The sequence below is a fragment of the Pongo pygmaeus genome, chromosome 6, assembly GCF_028885625.2.
Source record: "Pongo pygmaeus isolate AG05252 chromosome 6, NHGRI_mPonPyg2-v2.0_pri, whole genome shotgun sequence".
Lineage (NCBI taxonomy): Eukaryota > Metazoa > Chordata > Mammalia > Primates > Hominidae > Pongo > Pongo pygmaeus.
Window position 1 is genome coordinate 62,817,184 of NC_072379.2, and position 17,956 is coordinate 62,835,139.

Genomic DNA, 17,956 nt, shown 5'->3' on the forward strand with positions numbered 1-17,956 from the left:
CCAATCTAGCAAGGCAGGCCAACATTCAGATTCAGGAAATACAGAGAACACCACAAACATACTCCTTGAGAAGAGCAACTCCAAGACACATAATTATCAGATTCAACAAAGTTGAAATGAAGGAAAAATGTTGACGGCAGCCAGAGAGAAAGGTCGGGTTACCCACAAAGGGAAGCCCATCAGACTAACAGTGGATCTCTTGGCAGAAACTCTACAAGCCAGAAGAGAGTGGGGGCCAATATTCAACATTCTTAAAGAAAAGAATTTTCAACCCAGAATTTCATATCCAGCCAAACTAAGCTTCATAAGTGAAGGAGAAATAAAATACTTTACAGACAAGCAAATGCTGAGAGATTTTGTCACCACCAGTCCTGCCCTAAAAGAGCTCCTGAAGGAAGCACTAAACATGGAAAGGAACAACCAGTACCAGCCACTGCAAAATCATGCCAAATTGTAAAGACCATCGAGGGTAGGAAGAAACTGCATCAACTAATGAGCAAAATAACCAGCTAACATCATAATGACAGGATCAAATTCACACATAACAATATTAACTTTAAATGTAAATGGACTAAATGCTCCAATTAAAAGACACAGACTGGCAAATTCAGTAAAGAGTCAAGACCCATCAGTGTGCTGCCTTCAGGAAACCCATCTCATGTGCAGAGACACACATAGACTCAAAATAAAAGGATGGAGGAAGATCTACCAAGCAAATGGAAAACAAAAAAAAGCAGGGGTTGCAATCCTAGTCTCGGATAAAACAGACTTTAAACCAACAAAGATCCAAAGAGACAAAGAAGGCCATTACATAATGGTAAAGGGATCAATTCAACAAGAAGAGCTAACTATCCTAAATATATATGCACCCAATACAGGAGCACCCAGATTCATAAAGCAAGTCCTGAGTGACCTCCAAAGAGACTTAGACTCCCACACAATAATAATGGGAGACTTTAACACCCCACTGTCAACATTAGACAGATCAACGAGACAGAAAGTTAACAAAGATACCCAGGAATTGAACTCAGCTCTGCACCAAGCAGACCTAATAGACATCTACAGAACTCTCCACCCCAAATCAACAGAATATACATTTTTTTCAGCACCACAGCACACCTATTCCAAAATTGACCACATAGTTGGAAGTAAAGCTCACCTCAGCAAATGTAAAAGAACAGAAATTATAACAAACTGTCTCTCAGACCACAGTGCAATCAAACTAAAACTCAGGATTAAGAAACTCACTCAAAACCGCTCAACTACATGGAAACTGAACAACCTGCTCCTGAATGACTACTGGGTACATAACGAAATGAAGGCAGAAATAAAGATGTTCTTTGAAACCAACGAGAACAAAGACACAACGTACCAGAATCTCTGGGACACATTCAAAGCAGTGTGTAGAGGGAAATTTATAGCACTAAATGCCCACAAGAGAAAGCAGGAAAGATCCAAAATTGACACCCTAACATCACAATTAAAAGAACTAGAAAAGCAAGAGCAAACACATTCAAAAGCTAGCAGAAGTCAAGAAACAACTAAAATCAGAGCAGAACTGAGGGAAATAGAGACAAAAAAAACCCTTCAAAAAATTAATGAATCCAGGAGCTGGTTTTTTGAAAGGATCAACAAAATTGATAGACCGCTAGCAAGACTAATAAAGAAAAAGAGAAGAATCAAATAGACGCAATAAAAAATGATAAAGGGGATATCACCACCGATCCCACAGAAATACAAACTACCATCAGAGAATACTACAAACACCTCTATGCAAATAAACTAGAAAATCTAGAAGAAATGGATAAATTCCTCGACACATACACCCTCCCAAGACTAAACCAGGAAGAAGTTGAATCTCTGAATAGACTAATAACAGGATCTGAAATTGTGGCAATAATCAATAGCTTACCAACCAAAAAGAGTCCAGGACCAGATGGATTCACAGCCGAATTCTACCAGAGGTACAAGGAGGAACTGGTACCATTCCTTCTGAAACTATTCCAATCAACAGAAAAAGAGGGAATCCTCCCTGACTCATTTTATGAGGCCAGCATCATCCTGATACCAAAGCCGGGCAGAGACACAACCAAAAAAGAGAATTTTAGACCAATATCCTTGATAAACATTGATGCAAAAATCCTCAGTAAAATACTGGCAAACCAAATCCAGCAGCACATCAAAAAGCTTATCCACCATGATCAAGTGGGCTTCATCCCTGGGATGCAAGGCTGGTTCAATATATGCAAATCAATAAATGTAATCCAGCATATAAACAGAACCAAAGACAAAAACCACATGATTATCTCAATAGATGCAGAAAAGGCCTTTGACAAAATTCAACAATGCTTCATGCTAAAAACTCTCAATAAATTAGGTATTGATGGGATGTATCTCAAAATAATAAGAGCTATCTATGACAAACCCACAGCCAATATCATACTGAATGGGCAAAAACTGGAAGCATTCCCTTTGAAAACTGGCACAAGACAGGGATGCCCTCTCTCACCACTCCTATTCAACATAGTGTTGGAAGTTCTGGCCAGGGCAATTAGGCAGGAGAAGGAAATAAAGGGCATTCAACTAGGAAAAGAGGAAGTCAAATGGTCCCTGTTTGCAGATGACATGATTGTATATCTAGAAAACCCCATCGTCTCAGCCCAAAATCTCCTTAAGCTGATAAGCAACTTCAGCAAAGTCTCAGGATACAAAATCAATGTACAAAAAGCACAAGCATTCTTATACACCAATAACAGACAAATAGAGAGCCAAATCATGAGTGAACTCCCATTCACAATTGCTTCAAAGAGAATAAAATACCTAGGAATCCAACTTACAAGGGATGTGAAGGACCTCTTCAAGGAGAACTACAAACCACTGCTCAATGAAATAAAAGAGGATACAAACAAATGGAAGAACATTCCATGCTCATGGATAGGAAGAATCAATATCGTGAAAATGGCCATACTGCCCAAGGTAATTTATAGATTGAATCTATAAATTGATGCCATCCCCATCAAGCTACCAATGACTTTCTTCACAGAATTGGAAAAAACTACTTTAAAGTTCCTATGGAACCAAAAAAGAGCCCGCATCGCCAAGTCAATCCTAAGCCAAAAGAACTAAGCTGGAGGCATCACGCTACCTGACTTCAAACTATACTACAAGGCTACGGTAACCAAAACAGCATGGTACTGATACCAAAACAGAGATATAGATCAATGGAACAGAACAGAGCCCTGAGAAATAACGCCACATATCTACAGCTATCTGATCTTCGACAAACCTGAGAAAAACAAGCAATGGGGAAAGGATTCCCTACTTAATAAATGGTGCTGGGAAAACTGGCTAGCCATATGGAGAAAGCTGAAACTGGATCCCTTCCTTACACCTTATACAAAAATCAATTCAGGATGGATTAAAGACTTAAACGTTAGACCTAAAACCATAAAAACCCTAGAAGAAAACCTAGGCATTACCTTTCAGGACACAGGCATGGGCAAGGACTTCATGTCTAAAACACCAAAAGCAATGGCAACAAAAGCCAAAATTGACAAATGGGATCTAATTAAACTAAAGAGTTTCTGCACAGCAAAAGAAACTACCATCAGAGTGAACGGGCAACCTACAAAATGGGAGAAAATTTTTGCAACCTACTCATCTGACAAAGGGCTAATATCCAGAATCTACAATGAACTCCAACAAATTTACAAGAAAAAAACAACTCCATCAAAAAGTGGGCAAAGGATATGAACAGACACTTCTCAAAAGAAGACATTTATGCAGCCAAAAGACACATGAAAAAATGCTCACCATCACTGGCCATCAGAGAAATGCAAATCAAAACCACAATGAGATACCATCTCATACCAGTTAGAATGGCAATCATTCAAAAGTCAGGAAACAACAGGTGCTGGAGAGGATGTGGAGAAATAGGAACACTTTTACACTGTTGGTGGGACTGTAAACTAGTTCAACCATTGTGGAAGTCAGTGTGGCGATTCCTCAGCAATCTAGAACTAGAAATACCATTTGACCCAGCCATCCCATTACTGGGTATATACCCAAAGGACTATAAATCATGCTGCTATTAAGACACACGCACACGTATGTTTATTGCGGCACTATTCACAATAGCAAAGACTTGGAACCAACCCAAATGTCCAACAATGATAGACTGGATTAAGAAAATGTGGCACATATACACCATGGAATACTATGCAGCCATAAAAAATGATGAGTTCATGTCCTTTGTAGAGACATGGATGAAACTGGAAATCATCATTCTCAGTAAACTATCGCAAGAACAAAAAACCAAACACCGCATATTCTCACTTATAGGTGGGAATTGAACAATGAGAACACGTGGACACAGGAAGGGGAACATCACACTCTGGGGACTGTTGTGGGGTGGGGGGAGGGGGGAGGGATAGCTTTAGGAGATATACCTAATGCTAAATGGCGAGTTAATGGGTGCAGCACACCAGCATGGCACATGTATACATATGTAACTAACCTGCACATTGTGCACATGTACCCTAAAACTTAAAGCATAATAATAATAAAATAAAATAAAAAAGAACTGTAACACTCACCGTGAGGGTCCACGGCTTCATTCTTGAAATCAGTGAGACCAAGAACCCACCAATTCTGGACGCAGTATTAGCTCCTAGAAACTGTGATCAAGGAAAAGAGAAGTACAACTTAGTCCCTCTGGAAAAATGGATAATACACAGCATCCGCTGTTACACCGAAAATGTCATATTCTCAGAGGGCAAGAACTGGACAGCAAAGCCCTCTCACAGTAATGCATGGAGGAGAAAAAAGGAGCTATGGGGTGCTAGGAGCAAGGCTGTCAGGCTCCCTGAAGAAGCATTATGATATGGTTTGGATTTGTGTCCCCATATCTCGTGTTTAATTGTAATCTCCCATGTTGGAGGAGGGGCCTGGTGGGAGGCGACTGGATCATGGGGGTGCATATCCCCTTTGCTGTTCTTGTGATAGTGAGTTCTCACCAGATCTGGTTGTTTAAAAGTGTGTGGCACCTCCCCCGCGCCCTCTCTCTTCTGCTCTGGTCACATAAGATATGTCTGCTTCCCCTTCACCTTCCATCAAGATTGAAAGCTTCCTGAGACCTCCCCAGCCATGCTACCTGTGCAGCCTGTGGAACCATGAGCCAATTACACCTCTTTTCTTTATAAATTACCCAGTCTCAGCTATTTCTTTATAGCAGTGGGAGAGTGAACGAACATACCTTACAATCTCCATCGGATGTCACAGGGCTGCAATGGTTTGAAGTAGGCAACACTCCAACCCTCATCAACATTGTGCAGTCCAGCTCTTCCCTGGGATCCTCTTCACAAGCCACACTCCACTCCCCCAGCCCCTCTCTACTTCTCACCCCTTCTGTCTGGAAAGCTGGGAGAGCTGCCATTTTGGATTTGGACAGCTACTTCCCAAACGTCCAACCAAGGGAAAGTAGGGAAACAAAAGAAGGCCCACCCATGTTTACAGTGGGTTTGCTGTTCCTTGCCCACTCTTCATCGTTACAGCCAAAACCGTTCTCTCCTGAGTTTGACAGAAACACTCTTAGGACAAATGTGCTAGTAGTGGCATGTTTTTCCCCAGGATCAGAGAGAGAGCACAACTGGGGGTGAGGTGGAAGGGACCCCCTGATGAAGTGGCAGTACAAGGGGAAAAGGGTGCTGAGCAAGAGTCAGACACACATCTGCACCAGCTCCCGTCACCTCCCCCCGCCCCAAGCACTCCACCTTCCCCCTCATTTCCTGCACTGAGCCTTTGGTTATGAAACCTCTTTTGTTAATATCCACTAGATGTATTTGAATAAAATACCAAAATAGCCAAGTATAAATGTAAAGTTTCCATTGAAGATGACCTCACTAGATTCACAACTCCTTCAGAACAGCACAGCCCTGTGTGAAGCCAGCAGAGTGGGTGAGTGGGAGCTTCACCTGGGTTCAGGCAATGCTTTTAATTGACTACAATCCTCAATTCTGGCTCATGTCCCAGAATACAAGGCAAGGCTCCTCTCTTCTGGTCATCTAAGACTTCTGCCTTTTCTTTTTTTTCTTTTGAGACGGAGTCTCACTCTGTCGCCCAGGCTGGAGTGCAGTGGTGCAATCTCTGCTCATTGCCACCACCACCTCCCGGGTTCAAGTGATTCTCCTGTCTCAGCCTCCGGAGTAGCTGGGCTTACAGGTGCCTGACACCACGCCTGGCTAATTTTTGTATTTTTAGTAGAGATGGGGTGTCACTGTGTTGGCCAGGCTGGTCTTGAACTCCTGACCTCAGGTGATCCGCCTGCCTTGGCCTCCCAAAGTGCTGGGATTACAGGCGTGAGCCACTGCGCCCGGCCTGACCACTGCCTTTTCATAAAGAAAATCCAACAGCAAAAAAGAATACATATATATTTGGAATTTTCCCCAGCATAATAATCTCTGCCTTCCTCCCTGACTTCATGTCCTCCCGCTATCTCCTCCCCCACTCTGTCTCTCGCTGTCCCACTCAGAGATGATGCTCCTTCCTGGTTTAGGCCTTTGCACACACTGCTCCTCCTGCCTAGAGCGCTGCTCCTCCTGGTCTCTGCATGACTATTTCTTACTTGCCATTCACACTAAATGTCTTGTCTTGCTCTAAATGTCATCTCTCAGGCCTTTTCTGGATTTCTGCTCCAATATAGTCACTTTTTTAGATCTCTCTATTTTAGCTTTCTGCATAGAACCTAGCAATATCTGATGTTTTTCTTTTTTCCTTTTGCTGTTGCTGATGTTGTTTTTTAATTGTTTGACTTCTAGACTAGAATGGGAACGGGAATTTGCCTTGTTCATCCCAGCATCCCAGACATCTGAAAACAGAGCCTAGCATAAATAAGTATTGAATGAGTGCATCTTTGGACCTGCAACTTCACATGTAAGCCCTTGCCTAATCCTCCTTCTATCTCAAAGCTTGTTTCTCATCCTTCCCTCCAACTCATGCTTTCCTCCAACCAGACTCATTTATTTAAAGTTCTCCTTTCATGCATGCTGTGTTGTCTTCCATTCTTTTCCACATACAGTCATGGGCCACATAACAATGTTTCACTCAATCATGGACCACATATATGACAGTGGTCCCATAAGATTATAGTACTGCATTTTGACTGTACCTTGTTAATGTTGATGTATTTAAATCCACTGTGTTACAATTGTATTGCAATTGCATTACAATTGTATTGCCATTGCGTTACAATTGCATTGCCATTGTGTTACAATTGCCTACAATATTCAGTACAGTAGTATGCTATACAGAGTTGTAGCCTAGACACAATAGGCTATACCATATAGCCTAGGTGTGTAGTAGGCCATGTCATCTAGGTTTGTGTCAGTACACTCCGTGATGTTTACACATTGAAGAAATCGCCTAACAACACATCCCTCAGCATATATGCCCTTCGTTAATCGACATGTGACTGTACTGTTCTCTCCCTTTTCTGTTCCCCGACTTGCCTGAAACCCTAGCTTCTCCACCTAGCTGAATCCTTCCTGTCTTTTAGCTGTTAGATCAAACATCACCTTCTTCAAAAACAGTCCCCACCTACCTCCTTCCATCCTCAGCCAGGCTACAAGTTTCTCCTCTGTGTTGGGAATTCTCTGCTTGCATGTACCAAATTATTTATGTCATTGTTCTGGTTATGTATCTATTTACTCCTATTTACTCCCCTAGAGATTGAGATCATGAATGGGGGTCATGTTAGTTTCCATACATCTGCAGCCCACTGACAGGTGAGTACTCAATAAATGGCTGCTGAATGAATAAATAGGAAACATGTAAATATTCTGAAAGAAAAGAAAGAAGAGCAATAGAAAGAGGCTCGGCACGGTGGCTCACACCTGTAATCCCAGCACTTTGGGAGGCCAAGGCAGGTGGATCACTTGAGGTTAGGAGTTCGAGACCAGCCTGGCCAACACGGTGAAACCCCATCTCTACCAAAAATACAAAAAATTAGCTGGGTGTGGTGGTACCCGCCCATAGTCCCGGCTACTTGGGAGACTAAGGCAGGAGAATCGTTTGAACCTAGGAGGCAGAGAGTGCAGTGAGCCAAGATCATACCACTGCACTCCAGCCTGGGTGACAGAGTGAGACTCTGTCTCAAAATAAATAAATAAAGGGAGGGAGGGAGGGAGGGAGGATGGAAGGAAGGAAGGAAGGAAGGAAAGAAGGAAAGAAGGAAAGAAGAAAGAAAGGAAGGGAATTACTGAAATGCAAGAGAAAAGACTTCATCTCAATCTTTTAGATTTGGAAAAAAAATCCTGAATGAGACCAGAGAAACATCATATCAAAGTTAGGGGGATCTAAGACCTGCAGTGACCCTCCTTCATCTATTCCACTAGTTTTGATGCAATGATGTAGAAACCTACTAGATGTGGCCTTTTCAAATTATTTCTATTTATTATAAAATTATTGAACACAACAAAAGATAATCCAATATAAAATTACCTGACATCTAAACTAGGCCTTCCTGTTAATATACATACACCATGTCTTTGGGGTAGAAGAAGGCCACAGTAGTAACCTATAGGTGGGATCCACGATTGTGCACTATCACCCTGTAGGTATGGATATGTGCCCTCACCAATCCACAGGTGCCTAGGCTCTCACTGGGGGTTGGATTCAGTAGGAGGGCTCTCATTAGAGCAATATCAAAAACCTTTCTCCAGAGGCTTGCCCTTCCAGCTCAGGCAAGGGGATGGAAAGAATGTATCCCTGCAGCAGGAGCAAGTATCATGAAGGTATGAATGTTTGAGATCTTATAATTAATGGACACCTCTTGGCTGTCCTGGTTCTGTATATATATACTGTTTCTGTTACCCCAACCATATCGTTGTAAATCTTACGTATATGTAAACTAAGCAACCCCAAAGGATTGGTTTTAGCTGTAGTTTTTATGTATATACAAATTAGACAAACCAATGTCAATTCTAGATATGGTTAAGCAGACTTCCAGAGTAGGCTGATTCGATACCCCCACGCATGTGGCTAGAGTTTTACACATACACGAGTTAGGCAACCCTAGTATGTAGCTCCTAATAAGATGTGGTGCTTCCTTTCACTGGACACAAGCAGCTCTTATACGTTAGTATGATAAGATAATGAGACCAGAACTAGGACTATGTAATCACAAACATACTCTATGCAGTGGAGGCTGTAACATACACCGTATAGTCTTCCTTCTCTTATAGAGAGAAGTACACATATGATCTGTTTCATTCTGCTCATAAAAGTGATAAAGGGAGCCAAAGGACTCGAGGCTCCTTCCCAGGTATATGATACCTTGCATCGATCCTCAACAAAGTAGTTTCTTTTCTATCCTCCTTTATTTCCTGGTGGTACCAAGGCTATGAACTGGGATAGACAGAAAGGGTTTCTCAATGACAAATTCTGCTCCCATGACATAAGTTCTCTGCCCTTGACCACCTAAAACTTCTAACTGGACCAATTTCTCTCCTTGATGTCTTAAGAGAAAAAAAGAAAAGTAATAAAAATTACAAATCAGAAGGTTTATGGCCCATGTCAAGCAACATCTTTCTAAGAAGATGGAATCAATACTGATGCAACCCATAGCCTTACAATAGGAATATAAAGCAAAGAGATAGATTTCCCCAAGATTCATCTAGGCCTACTAGTTTCATTTCTGTAGTTGGGCCTCATATGTGAAAAGTCTCCAACAGGGAGAACTAGTCATCTAGAGACAGAATATCCTAACTTTTCAAATACAGTCATGCATCATTTAATGATGGGGATATGTTCTATAAAATGTATCACTAGACGATTTCATCATGGTGCAAACATTATAGAGTGCTCATACACAAACAGATGGGAGAGCCTACCACACACTGAGGCTATATGGTATAGCCTAGTGCTCCTAGGCTACAACCCTGTTGAGCATGTTACTGTACTGAATATTGTAGGCAACTGTAACACAATGGTAAGGATTTGTGTATCTAAACATAGCTAAACATAGAAAAGGTACAGGGAAAATATGGTATAAAAGATTTAAAAATGATACATTTGTATAAGGTACTCACTGTGAATGAAGCTTGTAGGACTGGAAGTTGCTCTAGATAAGTCAGTGAGTTAGTGGAGAGTGAATACGAAGGCATAGGGCATTACTGTAGCACTGTACTACAGTAGAACACTACTCCAGACTTTATAAATAATGTACACTCAGGCTACATTAAATTTATAAAAATATTTTTTCTTCAATAATAAATTAACTTTAGCTAACTGTAATTTTTTTAAGCTAGAATTGTCATTTATTATTTTTTTTTTTTATTATTATTATACTTTAAGTTTTAGGGTACATGTACACAATGTGCAGGTTAGTTACATATGTATACATGGCCATGCTGGTGTGCTGCACCCATTAACTTGCCATTTAGCATTAGGTATATCTCCTAATGCTATCCCTCCCCCCACCCCACAACAGTCCCCACAGTGTGATGTTCCCCTTCCTGTGTCCATGTGTTCTCATTGTTCAATTCCCATCTATGAGTGAGAACATGCGGTGTTTGGTTTTTTCTCCTTGCGACAGTTTACTGACAATGATGATTTCCAATTTCATCCATGTCCCTACAAAGGACATGAACTCATCATTTTTTATGGCTGCATAGTATTCCATGGTGTATATGTGCCACATTTTCTTAACCCAGTCTATCATTGTTGGACATTTGGGTTGGTTCCAAGTCTTTGCTATTGTGAATAGTGCCGCAATAAACATACGTGTGCATGTGTCTTTATAGCAGCATGATTTATAATCCTATGGGTATATACCCAGTAATAGGATGGCTGGGTCAAATGGTATTTCTAGTTCTAGATCCCTGAGGAAGCGCCACACTGACTTCCACAATGGTTGAACTAGTTTACAGTCCCACCAACAGTGTAAAAGTGTTCCTATTTCTCCACATCCTCTCCAGCACCTGTTGTTTCCTGACTTTTGAATGATTGCCATTCTAACTGGTATGAGATGGTATCTCATTATGGTTTTGATTTGCATTTCTCTGATGGCCAGTGATGATGAGCATTTTTTCATGTGTCTTTTGGCTGCATAAATGTCTTCTTTTGAGAAGTGTCTGTTCATATCCTTTGCCCACTTTTTGATGGGGTTGTTTTTTTCTTGTAAATTTGTTGGAGTTCATTGTAGATTCTGGATATTAACCCTTTGTCAGATGAGTAGGTTGCAAAAATTTTCTCCCATTTTGTAGGTTGCCCGTTCACTCTGATGGTAGTTTATTTTGCTGTGCAGAAGCTCTTTGGTTTAATTAGATCCCATTTGTCACTTTTCGCTTTTGTTGCCATTGCTTTTGGTGTTTTAGACATGAAGTCCTTGCCCATGCCTATGTCCTGAAAGGTAATGCCTAGGTTTTCTTCTAGGGTTTTTATGGTTTTAGGTCTAACGTTTAAGTCTTTAATCCATCCTGAATTAATTTTTGTATAAGGTGTAAGGAAGAGATCCAGTTTCAGCTTTCTACATATGGCTAGCCAGTTTTCCCAGCACCATTTATTAAGTAGGGAATCCTTTCCCCATTGCTTGTTTTTCTCAGGTTTGTCAAAGATCAGATAGTTGTAGATATGCGGCATTATTTCTCAGGGCTCTGTTCTGTTCCATTGATCTATATCTCTGTTTTGGTACCAGTACCATGCTGTTTTGGTTACTGTAGCCTTGTAGTATAGTTTGAAGTCAGGTAGTGTGATGCCTCCAGCTTTGTTCTTTTGGCTTAGGATTGACTTGGCGATGCGGGCTCTTTTTTGGTTCCATAGGAACTTTAAAGTAGTTTTTTCCAATTCTGTGAAGAAAGTCATTGGTAGCTTGATGGGGATGGCATCAATTTACAGATTCAATCTATAAATTACCTTGGGCAGTATGGCCATTTTCACGATATTGATTCTTCCTATCCATGAGCATGGAATGTTCTTCCATTTGTTTGTATCCTCTTTTATTTCATTGAGCAGTGGTTTGTAGTTCTCCTTGAAGAGGTCCTTCACGTCCCTTGTAAGTTGGATTCCTAAGCATTTTATTCTCTTTGAAGCAATTGTGAATGGGAGTTCACTCATGATTTGGCTCTCTGTTTGTCTGTTATTGGTGTATAAGAATGCTTGTGATTTTTGTACACTGATTTTGTATCCTGAGACTTTGCTGAAGTTACTTATCAGCTTAAGGAGATTTTGGGCTGAGACGATAGGGTTTTCTAGATATACAATCATGTCATCTGCAAACAGGGACAATTTGACTTCCTCTTTTCCTAATTGAATATCCTTTATTTCCTTCTCCTGCCTAATTGCCCTGGCCAGAACTTCCAACACTATGTTGAATAGGAGTGGTGAGAGAGGGCATCCCTGTCTTGTGCCAGTTTTCAAAGGGAATGCTTCCAGTTTTTGCCCATTCAGTATGATATTGGCTGTGGGTTTGTCATAGATAGCTCTTATTATTTTGAGATACATCCCATCAATACCTAATTTATTGAGAGTTTTTAGCATGAAGGGTTGTTGAATTTTGTCAAAGGCCTTTTCTGCATCTATTGAGATAATCATGTGGTTTTTGTCTTTGGTTCTGTTTATATGCTGGATTACATTTATTGATTTGCATATATTGAACCAGCCTTGCATCCCAGGGATGAAGCCCACTTGATCATGGTGGATAAGCTTTTTGATGTGCTGCTGGACTTGGTTTGCCAGTATTTTATTGAGGATTTTTGCATCAATGTTCATCAAGGATATTGGTCTAAAATTCTCTTTTTTGGTTGTGTCTCTGCCCGGCTTTGGTATCAGGATGATGCTGGCCTCATAAAATGAGTCAGGGAGGATTCCCTCTTTTTCTGTTGATTGGAATAGTTTCAGAAGGAATGGTACCAGTTCCTCCTTGTACCTCTGGTAGAATTCAGCTGTGAATCCATCTGGTCCTGGACTCTTTTTGGTTGGTAAGCTATTGATTATTGCCACAATTTCAGATCCTGTTATTGGTCTATTCAGAGATTCAACTTCTTCCTGGTTTAGTCTTGGGAGGGTGTATGTGTCGAGGAATTTATCCATTTCTTCTAGATTTTCTAGTTTATTTGCATAGAGGTGTTTGTAGTATTCTCTGATGGTAGTTTGTATTTCTGTGGGATCGGTGGTGATATCTCCTTTATCATTTTTTATTGCGTCTATTTGATTCTTCTCTTTTTCTTTATTAGTCTTGCTAGCGGTCTATCAATTTTGTTGATCCTTTCAAAAAACCAGCTCCTGGATTCATTAATTTTTTGAAGGGTTTTTTTGTCTCTATTTCCTTCAGTTCTGCTCTGATTTTAGTTATTTCTTGCCTTCTCCTAGCTTTTGAATGTGTTTGCTCTTGCTTTTCTAGTTCTTTTAATTGTGATGTTAGGGTGTCAATTTTGGATTTTTCCTGCTTTCTCTTGTGGGCATTTAGTGCTATAAATTTCCCTCTACACACTGCTTTGAATGTGTCCCAGAGATTCTGGTACGTTGTGTCTTTGTTCTCGTTGGTTTCAAAGAACATCTTTATTCCTGCCTTCATTTCGTTATGTACCCAGTAGTCATTCAGGAGCAGGTTGTTCAGTTTCCATGTAGTTGAGCGGTTTTGAGTGAGTTTCTTAATCCTGAGTTTTAGTTTGATTGCACTGTGGTCTGAGAGACAGTTTGTTATAATTTCTGTTCTTTTACATTTGCTGAGGAGAGCTTTACTTCCAACTATGTGGTCAATTTTGGAATAGGTGTGCTGTGGTGCTGAAAAAAACGTATATTCTGTTGATTTGGGGTGGAGAGTTCTGTAGATGTCTATTAGGTCTGCTTCGTGCAGAGCTGAGTTCAATTCCTGTATATCCTTGTTAACTTTCTGTCTCGTTGATCTGTCTAATGTTGACAGTGGGGTGTTAAAGTCTCCCATTATTATTGTGTGGGAGTCTAAGTCTCTTTGGAGGTCACTCAGGACTTGCTTTATGAATCTGGATGCTCCTGTATTGGGTGCATATATATTTAGGATAGTTAGCTCTTCTTGTTGAATTGATCCCTTTACCATTAGGTAATGGCCTTCTTTGTCTCTTTGGATCTTTGTTGGTTTAAAGTCTGTTTTATCCGAGACTAGGATTGCAACCCCTGCCTTTTTTTGTTTTCCATTTGCTTGGTAGATCTTCCTCCATCCTTTTATTTTGAGCCTATGTGTGTCTCTGCACATGAGATGGGTTTCCTGAATACAGCACACTGATGGGTCTTGACTCTTTATCCAATTTGCCAGTCTGTGTCTTTTAATTGGAGCATTTAGTCCATTTACATTTAAAGTTAATATTGTTATGTGTGAATTTGATCCTGTCATTATGATGTTAGCTGGTTATTTTGCTCATTAGTTGATGTAGTTTCTTCCTAGTCTTCATGGTCTTTACATTTTGGCATGATTTTGCAGCAGCTGGTACCGGTTGTTCCTTTCCATGTTTAGTGCTTGCTTCAGGAGCTCTTTTAGGGCAGTCCTGGTGGTGACAAAATCTCTCAGCGTTTGCTTGTCTGTAAAGTATTTTATTTCTCCTTCACTTATGAAGCTTAGTTTGGCTGGATATGAAATTCTGGGTTGAAAATTCTTTTCTTTAAGAATGTTGAATATTGGCCCCCACTCTCTTCTGGCTTGTAGAGTTTCTGCCGAGAGAGCCGCTGTTAGTCTGATGGGCTTCCCTTTGTGGGTAACCCGACCTTTCTCTCTGGCTGCCCTTAACATTTTTTCCTTCATTTCAACTTTGGTGAATCTGACAATTATGTGTCTTGGATTTGCTCTTCTCAAGGAGTATGTTTGTGGTGTTCTCTGTATTTCCTGAATCTGAATGTTGGCCTGCCTTTCTAGATTGGGGAAGTTCTCCTGGATAATATCCTGCAGAGTGTTTTCCAACTTGGTTCCATTCTCCCCATCACTTTCAGGTATACCAATCAGATGCAGATTTGGTCTTTTCACATAGTCCCATATTTCTTGGAGGCTTTGTTCGTTTCTTTTTATTCTTTTTTCTCTAAACTTCCCTTCTCACTTCATTTCATTCATTTCATTTTCCATCACTGATACCCTTTCTTCCAGTTGGTCGCATCAGCTCCTGAGGCTTCTGCATTCTTCACGTAGTTCTCGAGCCTTGGCTTTCAGCTCCATCAGCTCCTTTAAGCACTTCTCTGTATTGGTTATTCTAGTTATACATTCGTCTAAAGTTTTTTCAAAGTTTTCAACCCACTTGAGGAGGCAGTCTGCCTGTTCTCAGATCTCCAGCTGTGTGCTGGGAGAGCCACTGCTCTCCTCAAAGCTGTCAGACAGGGACATTTAAGTCTGCAGAGGTTACTGCTGTCTTTTTCTTTGTCTGTGCCTTGCCCCCAGAGCTGGAGCCTATAGAGGCAGGCAGGCCTCCTTGAGCTGTGGTGGGCTCCACCCAGTTTGAGCTTCCAGGCTGCTTTGTTTACCTAAGTGAGCCTGGGCAATGGCGGGCACCCCTACCCCAGCCTCGCTGCCACCTTGCAGTTTGATCTCAGACTGCCGTGCTAGCAATCAGAGAGACTCCGTGGGCGTAGGACCCTCCGAGCCAGGTGCGGGATATAATCTCCTGGTGCGCCGTTTCCTAAGCCCGTCGGAAAAGCGCAGTATTCGGGTAGGAGTGGCCTGATTTTCCAGGTGCCATCTGTCACCCCTTTCCTTGACCAGGAAAGGGAACTCCCTGACCCCTTGGGCTTCTCAAGTGAGGCAATGCCTCGCCCTGCTTCGGCTCACGCACGGTGCGCTGCACCCACTGTCCTGCGCCCACTGTCTGGCACTCCCTAGTGAGATGAACCCGGTACCTCAGATGGAAACGCAGAAATCACCCGTCTTCTGTGTCGCTCATGCTGGGAGCTGCAGACCGGAGCTGTTCCTATTCGGCCATCTTGGTTCCTCCCCTCAGATTTGCCAGCTAACTGTAATTTTTTGACTTCATAAACTTTTTAATTTTTTAACTTTTCGATTCATTTGTAATAACATTTAGCTTAAAACACAAGCACATTGTACAGTTACACAAAAATATTTTCTTTTATTTTTGGTTTTTTTTTTTTTTTTTTTTGGAGACAGGGTCTTACTCTGTCACTCAGGCTGAGTGCAGTAGTGCAATCACAGCTCACTGCAGCCTCAGCCTCCTGGGCTCAGCTGATCCTCCCACTCAGCCTCCCAAGTAGCTGAGACCACAAGTGTGCACCACCATGCCTGGCTAACTTTTGTATTTTCTGTAGATATGGGGTTTTGTCATGTTGCCCAGACTGGTCTTGAACCCCTGAGCTCAAGCAATCTGCCCACCTCAGCCTCCCAAAGTGCTGGGATTATAGGTATGAACCACTGCACCAGGCCTATTTTCTTTTTTATATCCTTATTCTATAAGCTTTTATCTATTTTTAATTTTGTTTTTAACTTTTTAAACTTATTTGTTAAAAAATAAGATACAAACACACACATTCACCTAGGCCTCCACTGGGTCAAGATCATCAATACCAGTGTCTTTCACCTCCACATCCTATCCCACTGGAAAGCCTTCAGGGGCAATAACACTCATGGCACTATCATCTCCTATGAGAACAATGCCTTCTTCAAGATTACCTCCTAAAGGACCTGCCCGAGGGTGTTTTCATAAGTAAAAGGTGTGCACAGTAAAATAATAAGAGGTATAGTAAATACATAAATCCATAACATAGTCATTTATTATCATCAAGTATCATGTACTGTACATAATTGTATGTGGTAGACTTTCACATATCTGGTAGCACAATAGGTTTGTTAATACCAAGGGTCACCACAAACACAGGAGTGATGCATTGTGCTTTGAGGATGCAATGGCTATGACATCACTAGACGATAGGAATTTTTCAGCCTGATTATAATCTTCTGGAACTACCTTTGTACGTGAGGCCATTATTGACTGAAACAGCCTTCTGCAGTGTATGACTGTACCTGCATTTACTACAGTAGGAAAATACATCATGCCCTGGGAATCCTGAGCCCACATTCCCCAAGAGCTACATGGTTGTGGGGGCGTGTGGAGTAAAGAGGTCAGGAGGAGAACCAAGTCAAGGTATAAACATGGCACATCTTCCTAAAGCTCAATTTTCTTCAGAGATTTAGAGAGGAAAATTATGTATATGTACGGTATAAAAACAAAGTTGAACATAAAGCTGCCCTTGCCTGAAGGTATTTGACATGTCTTTTTTTTTTTTTTTTTTTGAGACGGAGTCTTGCTCTGTTGCCCAGGCTGGAGTGCAGTGGCGCCATCTCGGCTCACTGTAAGCTCCGCCTCCTGAGTTCATGCCATTCTCCTGTCTCAGCCTCCAGAGTAGCTAGGACTACAGGCGCGCGCCACCATGCCCGGCTAATTTTTTTTTGTATTTTTAGTAGAGACGGGGTTTCACCGTGTTAGCCAGGATGGTCTGGATCTCCTGACCTCGTGATCCGCCCACCTGGGCCTCCCAAAGTGCTGGGATTACAGGCATGAGCCACCGCGCCCAGCCAACATGCTTATTTTTTATGAATGAAACGTCAACATCTAGTCTGGCTAGTAAAAAGATTCAGGAAGGAGAGGGTCATTATTGATGATGGAATGAATTATTAAGGGATGTAGTTCATCATAATGTTTAATGCAACATGTTCATGAATGTTAAAGATTAAATGAAGCATTTTTATTTATTTATTTATTTTAGAGACAGGGTCTTGCTCTCTTGAGCTCAGGCTGGAGTGCAGTGGCGCAATCAGTTCTCTGCATCCGCAAGTTCCCGGGCTCAAGGAATCCTCCGGCCTCAGCATCCCGAGTATCTGGGACTACATGTGCAGGCCGACACAGCTGGCTAATTTTTTTGTAAAGACTAGATTTTGCCATGTTGCCTAGACTGGTCTCAAACTTCTGGGCTCAAGCAATCCTACCGCCTCTAC